This window comes from Pongo pygmaeus, chromosome 20 (assembly GCF_028885625.2).
Source record: "Pongo pygmaeus isolate AG05252 chromosome 20, NHGRI_mPonPyg2-v2.0_pri, whole genome shotgun sequence".
NCBI classification, from domain to species: domain Eukaryota; kingdom Metazoa; phylum Chordata; class Mammalia; order Primates; family Hominidae; genus Pongo; species Pongo pygmaeus.
Window position 1 is genome coordinate 53910207 of NC_072393.2, and position 12146 is coordinate 53922352.

The following is a 12146-nucleotide window of genomic DNA, read 5'->3' on the forward strand; positions in this document are numbered from 1 at the left end:
TTCCATCTCCTGCCCCGGATTCTTTCCAGTTTCTCAATCTCACCCTTTCTCTCTCATCTCTTCTCCTCTCTCTCTTTCCTTTCTTCCTCTTGCCTTTCAGACTCCCAGGTCCTCGTTTCATTTGGATGGATTTTCACCTTTTTCTTTCCTTCCTTCCCTCTCTTCTCTTTTTCTTTGCTTCTTACTTTTTTCTGACTTTCTTTTTTCTTTTTTTTTTGAGACAGGGTCTCACTCTGTCACCCAGGCTGAAGTGCAGCGGCGTGATCTTGAATCACTCCAGCCTCTGTCTCCTGGGTTCAAGTGATCCTATTGTATCAGCCTCCTGAGTAGCTGGGACTACAAGTGCCTGCCACTACACCTGGCTAATTTTCGTATTTTTAGTAGAGACAAGGTTTTGCCATGCAGCCCAGGCTGGTGTCAAACTCCTGGGCTCAAGCAATCTACCTGCCTCGGCCTCTCAAAGTGCTGGGATTATAGGTGTGAACCACCATGCCTGGCCCGCCTCTGAGTTCCTGTTTTTCCAGCTCTAGGTCATTTTTTTTTTTGAGACAGGGTCTCGCTCTGTCACCCAGGCTGGAGTGCAGTGGCTCAATCTCAGTTCACTGCAACCTCCGCCTCCTGGGCTCAAGTGATTCTCTTGCCTCAGCTTCCCGAGTAGCTGAGACTACAGGCGTCTACCACCACGCCTGGCTAATTTTTGTATTTTTTAGTAGAGTCGAAGTTTCACCATGTTTGCCAGGCTGGTCTCAAACTGCTGACCTCAAGTGATCCACCCCGCTCAGCCTCTGAAAGTGCTGGGATTATAGGCATGAGCCACCGCTCCTGGCCTCTAGGTCATCTCTCTCTGCCTGTATTCCTCTCAATTGCTGAATCCCAGGTTAAGATTTTTGTTGGGGGATGACTGGGAGTTATATACAGGATGGAGGGTCAGGCAGTCTTGCTGTCCGAGCTTGGCTTAGCCTCTTCTGGTCATCTGACCTCTGGTGATTCATTTCTCCCAGCCTCAATTTCCCCACCTGTAGCATGGAGCATCTAAGAAGACACATCTCAAGAGAATGAAATGATGTTATTCTATTAATCACTTGGACCTGAAGCCGGGTCCAGGGTAAGAGCTCAATAAATATTTATCTATTTTTGTGGTAAAATACACATACTATAAAATGTACCATTTTTCCCATTGCATGATTCTTAATTCATTTTTTCCATTTTAAGGTACTTAATTCAGTGGCATTAAGTACATTCACAGAAGAAGCCAGACACAAAGACCATATATTGTATTATCCTAATTATGTGAAATATTCAGAATAGGCAAATCCAGCCAGGCACGGTGGCTCATGCCTGTAATCCCAGCATTTTGGGAGGCTGAGGTAGGTGGATCACTTGAGGCCAGGAGTTTGATACCAGCCTGGCCAACATGGTGAAACTCTATCTCTACTAAAAATACAAAAATTAGCTGGGTGTGGAGGCATGTGGCTGTAATCCCAGGTACTCAGGAGGCCGAGGCAGGAGAATCACTTGAACCTGAGAGGTGGAGGTTGCAGTGAGCTGAGATCGCAGCACTGCACTCCAGCCTGGCAGCCTGGGCAACAGAGTGAGACTCTGGCTCAAAAAAAAAAAAAAAAAAAAGAAAAGAAAAGGCAAATCCGTAGAGACAGAAAACATAGTGGCTGCAGGGGCTGGGGTGAGGGGTGCTGTGTGGTTGAATGGGGAGTGACTGCTTAATGAATATGGGGTTTCCTTTGGGATGACGAAAATGTTCTGGAGCAATATAGTGACCTAACAATTCTGCTCTGAAGTATATGCCACAAAGAACGGAAAGCAGGTGTTCAGACAAAAACTTGTATGCTCAAATTTATAGCAGGATGATTCTCAATGGCCAAAAGATGAAGCAATTCAAATGTCTGTCTACAGAAACAAATGTGGTCTACCCATGCAAGGGAATATTACTCAGCTAGGAAAAGGAAGAAGCACTGATAAACACGACTTGGATGAGCCTTGAAATCATCATGCTAAACATTTATCTTTTTTTTTTTTTGAAACAGAGTCTCACTCTGTCACCAGGCTAGAGTGCAGTGGCACGATCTCGGCTCACTGCAACCTCCACTTCCCAGGTTCAAGCAATTCTCCTGCCTCAGTCTCCCAAGTAGCTGGGACTACAGGCATGCACCACCATGCCCAGCTAATTTTTGTGTTTTTTAGTGGAGACGGGGTTTCACCATGTTGGCCAGGATGGTCTCCATCTCTTGACTTCGTGATCCACCTGCCTCAACCTCCCAAAGTGCTGGGATTACAGGAGTGAGCCACCACGCCCGGCTGCTAAACATTTATCTTAACCTATTATTATTTCTATTATTTTGAGATGGAGTCTTGCTCTGTTGCCCAGGCTGGAGTGCAGTGGCGCAATCTCTGCTCACTGCAACCTCTGCCTCCCGGGTTCAAGTGATTCTCCTGCCTCAGCCTCCCGAGTAGCTGGGATTACAGATGCGTGCCACCATGCCCAGCTAATTTTTGTATTTTTAGTAGAGACGGGGTTTCACCATGTTGGCCAGGTACTTGGGTCTTTATTATTATTATTTTTACTGAACTTGTACTTATGGTGTTCCTGGCAGCTTTAGTCATAATGGCCCCAAGCTGAAAACTATCCAGACGTCCATCAGCAGGTGAAGGGAGAAACAAACCCTGATGCATCCATACAAAAGGATACCCTGAGCCAGGCGCGGTGGCTCACACCTGTAATCCCAGCACTTTGGGAGGCCTAAGCGGGCAGATCGCTTGAGGTCAGGAGTTCGAGACTAGCCTGGCCAGCATGGGGAAACCCTGTCTCTACTAAAAACACAAAAATTAGCTGAGCGTGGTGGCACGTGCCTGTAATCCCAGCTACTTGGGAGGCTGAGGCATAAGAATCGCTTGAACCCAGGAAGCAGAGATTGCAGTGAGCTGAGATCATGCCACTGCACTCCAGCCTAGGCGACAGAGCAAGACTCTGTCTCAAAAAAAAAAAAAGAAAAGATATTCTTCATTGATGAAAAGGAATGCACTCCCGGTAGTTGATATCCCAGTAAAAGAAACTAGGGCTGGGCACAGTGACTCACACCTGCAACCCCAGCACTTTGGAAGACTGAGGTGGGAGGATTGCTTGAGCTCAGGAGTTCAAGACCAGCCTGGGCAACAGAGTGAGACCTCATGTCTTTAAAAGAAAAGAAAATTAAATCCAGGCTGGGCACGGTGACTCACACCTGTAACCCCAACACTTTGGAAGACTGAGGTGGGAGGGTTGCTTGAGCTCAGGAGTTCAAGACTAGCCTGGGCATCATGTCTGGAAAAAAAAAAAAAAAAAAAAACAGAAAAGAAAATTAAATCCAGGCTAGGCACAGTGGCTCAGACCTGTAACCCCAGCACTTTGGGAGGCTGAGGTGGGAGGAGGATCACTTTAGCCCAGGAGTTCCAGACCAGCCTGGGCAACATAGTGAGACCCTGTCTCTACTAAAAAAATTCAAAAAATTAGCTAGGTATGGTGGCACATGCCTATAGACCCAGATACTTGGGGTGCTAAGGTGGGAGGATCGCTTGAGCACCTGAAGTTGGGACTGGAGTGAGCTGAGATCGCACCACTGCACTACAGCCTGGGCAACAGAGTGAGACACTGTCAAAAAAAAAAAAAAAAAAAAAAAGAAAAGAAAAAAAAAGAAACCAGGAACAAAGAAGCAAATACTGTACAATTCCATGCCTATGAGATTCTAGAAAAGATAAAACTATATTGGGCAGAGAGCAGATAGTGCTTGCCAGGACCTAGGGAGCAGCTGGTGAGATTTACTGCAAAGAACAAATGAGGATCTTTTGGCGGTGCTAGAAATGTTCCCTGTCTTGATTATGGTGATGGTTCTGGGACTGTATATAATTCCCCAAACTTCTCACGCCCTAGAAAACGAATGTATTTCAATAAGACAGTGAAAAGGGAGTCAGGTACGCTGGGTGCGGTGGCTCATGCCTGTAATCCCAGTACTATGGGAGGCTGAGGATGGCAGATCACCTGAGGTCAGGAGTCAAGACCAGCCTGGACAACACGGTGAAACCCCGTCTCTACTAAAAATATAAAAATTAGCTGGATGTGGTCACGGGTGCCTGTAATCCCAGCTACTTGGAGGGCAGAGGTGGGAGAATCACTTGAACCCAGGAGGCAGAGGTTGCAGTGAGCCGAGATTGTGCCACTGCACTCCAGCCCAGGTGACACTGAGACTCTTGTCTCAAAAAAAAAAAAAAAAAAAAAAAAAAGAGAGAGAGAGTTGGGGAAAAAAACAGAATGGATTTTATAGGACATAAATTATACCTTAGTAAATCAGAAGGAAAAGAAAATAAAATTATTGAGCAGGCGGTGGTGTAAGCCGGTTCTAACTCTTTTAATCCTCAGAATGATACTATTATTATGATCCCTATTTCACAGATGAGGGAACTGAGGCAGAGGGCGGCTGGGTGACCTGCCCAAGGTCCCAAGCTAGGAGGGGATGCACCCAGTCTTGATATTCATCTTGTCAGGTTGCCGTCCTCCTTGCTGGTCACTGTCCCTTCCATTTTCTGTCCTTCATTTTATTCCTGTTCTCAAATTTTTATTTATGCATTCGTAGAGATGGGGTCTTGCTATGTTGCCCAGTCTAGCTTTGAACTCCTGGGCTCTAAATGATCCTCCTGCCTTGGCCTCTCAAAGAGCTGGGATTACAGGGGCAAGCCACTGCGCCTGACCGCCACTCGTGTTCTCTTCTCTCTTGTTTTCCCCTTCCTAGGTCTCAACGGTGAGTGATTCTCTCCCCTCGTTCCTTCTCTCCGTCTCTTCCCTCACCCCCATATGTCTCTGTCCCTCCTGGTCTCCAAACACCCTCCCTTTCCCCAGCTGTTTCCTCTGCCCCTGACCAGGACTAATTTAGCAAATGCTCCAATCCTCTTATGGCAACAGCCCAGCCTCAGCAGAATGGCAGGGGAATTAGCGAGGATTAGGTTCAGACGCATGACCCGTGGGGGAGGGGACTTCGGGGAGTTTTAACGAAACGATGCCCCCTCCTCCTCCACTCCTATCCCCTCCACGGAAAAGCACTCGTTCCTGGGGCACACAATGATGATAAAATCACGGCTAAACCCTTCACGGTGCGCCTCCTGTGTGCCAGGCACTGTTAAGTCCCTTCACTCATTGAAACGTCGGTGCAGCTCCCTGGGGGAGGGGCCGTGCCCCTCCCTGGATTTAAGGATCAGGAGAGGTTAATTAACTTTCCTGAGGCAAACGGGATCCAGTCTCAGCCTTCTTGGTGCTTCTCAGGTTAAAGATGAAAAAACACTGGAGGGAAGTAAACTGAGTGGGCCTGGGGGTCACACCGCAAGGGGGCGCAGCTTCTGTTTGGGTAACTTCGGGACGATTTTTTTTTTTTTTTTTTTTTTTTGAGAAGGAGTCTTGTTCTGTAACGGCGCAATCTTGGCTCACTGCAACCTCCGCCTCCCGAGTTCAAGCGATTCTCCTGCCTCAGCCTACCGAGTAGCTGGGATTACAGGTGTCTGCCACCACGCCCGGCTAATTTTTGTATTTTTTAGTAGAGACGGGGTTTTGCCATGTTGGCCATGCTGGTCTCGAACTCTTGACCTCAGGTGATCCACCCGCCTCGGCCTCCCAAAGTTTTAGCCTCCGTAAAGTGTGGAAGAGAGAAGAGAGAGAGACAGAGACAGACAGAGAGAGGAGAAACAGAGAGAGAGAGAGAGAGAGAGAGAAAGAGAATGCATTTCAGAGGAGAAACGGAAAGCAGGGTGGAGGAAGAGATTAGGTGGGAACAGAACAGACAAAACAGACGCCAGGAGGAGCTGAAGGACGTTATCCACCGGCCATATTCATACCTCACTGTGCAATTTGCAATACAAAGGACACCATGGGAATCCAGCTCCTGACATGCACCTGGGGCGCTGGGAAACACAATGACTGTGAGGGAGGGATAATTAAGGACAGAGTGAGGGGACGGGTAGGCACGGAGGCTGACACCTGTCATCTCCGCACTTTGGGAGGCCAGGCGGGAGGATCGCTTGAGGCCAGGAGTCTGAAGCTGCAGTGAGTCACGATTGCGCCACTGCCCTCCAGCCTGTGCGACAGAGAGAGAGAGAGAGATCCTGCATCTAAAAAAATAAAAAAACCCACTATCAACAGAGTAAAGAGGCAAGTCACAGAATAGGAAAAAACATTTGCAAATCACACATTTTTTAAGGGATTGATAATCAGAATATACCTACTCCTAAAACTCAACAGTAAAAAAAAAACAAAAACAAAAAACCCTGATATAAAAATGGGCAAAGGACTTGAATTCACAGTGCTCCAAGAAGATATATAAATGGTGAATAAACACTCAACAGTCTGGCCAGGCACGGTGGCTCACACCTGTAATCCCAGCACTCTGGGAGGCTGAGGCAGGCAGATCACTTGAGGCCAGGAGTTTGAGACCAGCTTGGCCAACATGGTGAAAACCCGTCTCTACTAAAAATACAAAAATTAGCCAGGCATGGTGGCGGGCACCTGTAATCCCAGCTACTTAGAGGGCTGAGGTGGGAGAATCGCTTGAACCTGGGAGGCGGAGGTTGCAGTGAGACGAGACTGCACCACTGCACTCCTGCCTAGGTGACAGAGCAAGACTCTGTCCCCCTCCCCACCCCAACCCCTGCCAAAAACAAACAAACAAACAAACAAACAACAACAACAAAAACACATACAAAAAAGACAGACCATGCCAAGTTTTGGTGAGGATATGGAGTAACTGAAAATGTAAACTGGTAAAATCGATTTGGAAATCTGTTCAGCGTTATCTACAAAATTTGAACAAATGGCTTCTCTGTGACCCCAAAATTCTACTTCTAGTATTGTACTAACAGAAATGCATACATGGCTGGGTGCGCTGGCTCACGCCTGTAATCCCAACACTTTGGGAGGCTGAGGAGAGTGGATTGCTTGAGTCCAGGAGTTTGAGACCAACCTGAGTGACATAGGGAGACCCTATCTCAAAAAAAAGAGAGAGAGAGAAAGAAAGAAAGAGAGAGAGGGAGAAAGAAAGGGAGGGAGGGAAGGAAGGAACGAAGGAAGGAAGAAAGGAAGGACACATCTGTGTAATCACCACCCAGAGTGAGAAACAGAATATTCCCAGCAACACCAAGCTGTATGAGCCGTGACTGCACCACTACACCTGGTTTGTGAATTTTCCACAACCAATGTTTTACTTCAATGCCCCTATAGGTGGGCCAGAAACGAGACATTTTCCAGAGAAAACCTGAGGCCCAGAGCAGTAGATGAAAAAGCGGCTATTTTCTATGAATTTGGGAAAAAGAAACTCCATTCCCAAGACAAAGGGAATGTGGTCTAGAGAGATCAGAGAAAGGAACCAATTTTCTAAAAACAGAATAGACCTTATTTTATTTTATTACTTTTTTTTTTTTAGATGGAGTCTCACTCTGTTACCAAGGCTGGAGTGCAGTGGCATGATCAGGACTCACTACAACCTCTGCCTCCTGGGTTCAAGAGATTCTCCTGCCTCAGCCACCTAAGTAGCTGGGACTACAGGTGCACGTCACCACATGTAGCTAATTTTTGTATTTTTAGCACAGACAGGATTTCGCCTTGTTGGCCAGGCTGGTCTCAAACTCCTGACCTCAAGCGATCCGCCCACCTTGGCCTCCCAAAGTGCTGGGATTACAGGCATGAACCACTGCACCTGGCCTATTTTACTTACATTTTGCATCGTTAATAACCCTGCACTGTGGGGAATTCACAGTGCATGCCATGAAAATTTTCCCCAGCCCCATGGCGGCCCTTCCATGGGGCTACCATTCTCAGCAGCTTCCTGTGTGTCACCCTTCATGCCTGCTGTGCATATGGGAGCAAAACTGTGCCTATGTCTTGTTTTCCAATTTCTACACTTTCATTTTATGTTATTTTTATTTTTATTTTTTTGAGACAGAGTCTTGCTCTGTCACCCAGGCCGGAGGGCAATGGCATGATCTCGGCTCACTGCAACCTCCGCCTCCCGGGTTCAAGAGATTCTCCTGCCTCAGCCTCCTGAGTAGTTGGGATTACGGGTGTGCCACCACCAGGCCCGGCTAATTTTTGTATTTTTAGTAGAGACGGGGTTTCGCCATGTTGGCCAGGCTGGTCTCAAACTCCTGACCTCAGGTGATCTGCCCGCCTCGGCCTCCCAAAATGCTGAGATCACAGGCGTGAGCCACTGCACCCGGCTCAGTTTCTACACTTTCTTATCTCTTTACTTTGTTCCTCAAGCATGGTTCAAGAAACTTCTGTGCTTTCTATTTTTATTTTTTTAATTTTTTGAGACAGGTTCTTGCTGAGTTGCCCTGGCTGGAGTGCAGTGATGCCATCACAGCTTACTGCAGCCTTGACCTCCCACACTCAAATGGTCCTCCCACCTCAGCCTCCCGAGTAGCTGGGACTATAGGCATGCATCACCACGCCCGGCTAATTTTTGTATTTTTGGTAGAGATGGGGTCTCACTTTGTTGCCCAGGCTGGTCTCAAACTCCTGGGCTCAAGCGATCCCCACAACCCCTGCCCTGGCCTCCCAAAGTGCTGGGATTACAGGTGTGAGGCACTGTGCCCGGCCTCCCTTTCTTTCCTTCTTTTCTTTCTTTTCTCTTCTCTTCTCTTCTCTTTTCTTTCTTTCTTTCTTTTTCTCTTTCTTTTACTTTCTCTCTCTCCCTTCCTTCTTTCTTTCCTTCCTTCCTTTCTCTCTCCCTCTCTTTCTTTCTTTTTTTTTTTTTAAATAGAGTCTCATTCTGTCACTCAGGCTAGAATGCAATGGCACGATCTCAGCTCACTGCAACCTCCGCCTCCCACGTTCAAGTGATTCTCCTGCCTCAGCCTCCCCAGTAGCTGGGATTACAGGCACCTGCTACCCACGCCAGACTAATTTTTGTATTTTTAGTAGAGACGGGGTTTCACCATGTTGGCCTGGCTGGTCTCAAACTCCTGACCTTGTGATTTGCCTGCCTTGGCCTCCCAAAGTGTTGGGATTTACAGGCGTTAGCTACCGTGCCCGGCCTCTATTTCTTGTATCTGTCTTCCTATTTTTTTTTCTTCTCCCTGCTGTGCCCCCCCGCGACGCCCGGCTTCCCAAGCTTATGATGTCTTCCTACTTCTGCACCCCTCTCTTATTTTCTGTTTTCTGGGAATAACATTTGAGCTCCTCCAAGGTCTGATGCCATCCGGCCCTGGCTCAAGTCTCCATCCTTCCTGCCCTGGCTTGCCGGCCTCTTCCTGTCCCTAAACAAGGCAAGCTCTGAGACAGAGGCCAGGTGTGGGGCTGAGGTGGATAGAGAGGCTTGCCGCTGAGCTGACCATAGCCATTCTCAAAGTGTGGCTCCTGCTGCATCTCAGTGGCGTCAGCATCACCTGCTAATCAGAAACTGAAACTCTAGGGGTGAGACCCAGGGATCTGGGTTTTAAGGAGCTCTTCAGGAGACTCTGATGCCAACTAGACCTTGAAAATTGCTGGCTTATGGCTGGGCGCGGTGGCTCATTCCTGTAACCCCAGCACTTTGGGAGGCTGAGGTGGGCGGATCACCTGAGGTCAGGAGTTTGAGACCAGCCAGGCCAACATGGTGAAACCCCGTCTCTACTAAAAATACAAAAATTAGTCTGGCGTGGGTAGCAGGTGCCTGTAATCCCAGCTACTTGGGAGGCTGAGGCAGGAGAATCACTTGAACGTGGGAGGCGGAGGTTGCAGTGAGCTGAGATTGCGCCACTGCACTCCAGCCTGGGCAAGAGAGGGAGACTCTGTCTCAAAAAACCAAGAAACAGAAAACAAAAAATTAAAAAAGAAGATTGCTGGCTTAAACTTGGTGCATTGGTGGGGGCTGGGGAGGAGGCTGGTTTTCAAGGTAATAATGTTTGATCAGTATCTCTTGCAGGGAGGAGGTGAGGTGAGGCAGGGCCACTAGTGACAATGCCCTGGGGACAAACTTGCAGGGACTGGGGAGGATTCTCCAAACTAGGGGAGCCAGGGGAGGGATTAGGGAGGGTTCTCTGTGCCAGGTCCCCTCCTGAGCAGATGTCATGATAAGAGATGCCTGAATCCACCCAGGCCCATTGTATAGGTGGGGAAACTGATCCTGGAGGGAGGAAGGCTTTTGCTCAAGGTCAGACAGCTGATAATGATGAGGACCTCCAGGGCTTCCCAGCTGCTCTGAGACACTGTGCCCGGAATTTTCAGTACAAGGGGGTTGGTGAAATATCAGAAAGAGAAAAGCAGCCCCCAATGGCCAGGGACTGGCCTTGCACTCACAGCCAGGCCTCCGTGCTCTCTCTTTAGATAGAAGAGGTTTCAGGCTGGGTGTGGTGGCTCATGCCTGTAATCCCAGTACGTCGGGAGGCTGAGGCGGGCAGATCACCTGAGGCTGGGAGTTCGAGACCAGCCTGGCCAACATGGCGAATCCCCATCTCTACTAAAAATACAAAAATTAGCCAGGCGTGGTGGAGGGCGCATGTAATCCCAGCTACTCGGGAGGCTGAGGCAGGAGAATCGCTTGAACCCAGGAGACAGAGGTTGCAGTGAGCCAAGATCCCACCATTGGACTCCAGCCTGGGTGACAAGAGCGAAACTCCATCTCAATAAATGAATAAATAAGTAAACAAATAAACATTATTAAAAAAAGAAAGGACTTCATAAAACACAATGCATGGCGCAAGAACTGGATTTAAACAAAGAAACAAGCACAAACAGACAAGGTTATTCTCTGTATTGCCCTGAGCTCTCTGTAATCATGTCTGAACCCAGAGAGTTCAAACCACAAAAATATGTTGTTCAAATCACAAAAGAGATCCGTGTCCTCCTATTCTGTCCAACACAAGTGACACGTTTCTAGACAAAAACCCTAGTTCTGGGCACTCCTCATCCTCCTCACCTTCAAGGTAAGAGAATCAGAGTGACCCTCTTTTCCCGACAGCATCGAACCCAGAGCAAAACCACTTTTCTTATTTGTTAAAACTGCAGTAAAATAGGCATAACATACAATTTACCATCCTAACCTTTAATTTATTTATTTACTTTTATGTTTTTAGAGACAGGATCTCGCTCTGTCGCCCAGGCTGGAGTGCAGTGGTGCTATCTTGGCTCACTGCAACCTCTACCTCCCGGGCTCAAGTGATCCTTCTGCCTCAGCCTCCCAAGTAGCTGGGATTACAGGTGCCCACCACCACGCCTGGCTAATTTTTGTATTTTTAGTAGAGATGGGGTTTCACCATGTTGCCCAGGTTGGTCTGGAACTCCTGGGCAAGCAATCCACTCGCCTCAGCCTCCCAAAGTGCTGGGATTACAGGTGTGAGCCAGGGCACCCGGCCCCAAACTGAAACTTTGTACCTATCAAATATTGAACTCCTCATTCTCCCCATCCCCAACCCTTGGGAACCTCTAACTTATTTTCTGTCTCTATGAATTTGTCTATGTTAGATATTTCTTGGGAGTGAACTCATACAATATTTGTCCTGGCTTATTTCATTTAGCATAAATACTCTCCAGGTTCATGGAGGTTGTAGCCTGTGCCAAAACTTCTTTCTTAAGGCTGAAGAATATTCCATTGCATGGATAGACCATACTTTGTTCATTCATTTGATAGACAGTTGGCCTGTTTCAGCCTTTTGGCTATTGTAAAAGATGCTGCTATGAACATTAGTGCACAAATATTTGTTCGCTTCCCTGATTTAAATTCTTTTTTTTTTCCTGTTTTTAAACATTTTTTTTGGTTTGCATTCTTTTAGGTATAAAAGTTACTCTGTTTTGAACCCTTCCCAAAATTATCAAACAAACTCAAATCCTATAACATTTGCTATTAAAAGCAAGGGCAGCTGGGATCGGTGGCTCATGCCTGTAATCCCAGCACTTTGGGAGGCCGAGGTGGGCAGATCACTTGAGGTCAGGAGTTTGAAACCAGCCTGGCCAATATGGCAAAACCCCATCTCTACTAAAAATACAAAAATTAGCTGGGTGTGGTGGTGGGTGCCTGTAATTTCAGTTACTCGGGAGGCCGAGGTAGGAGAATCGCTTGAATCCGGGAGGCAGAGGCTGCAATGAGCCGAGATCGTGCCGGCAACAGAGCCAGACACGGTCTTAAAAAAAAAGAAGCAAG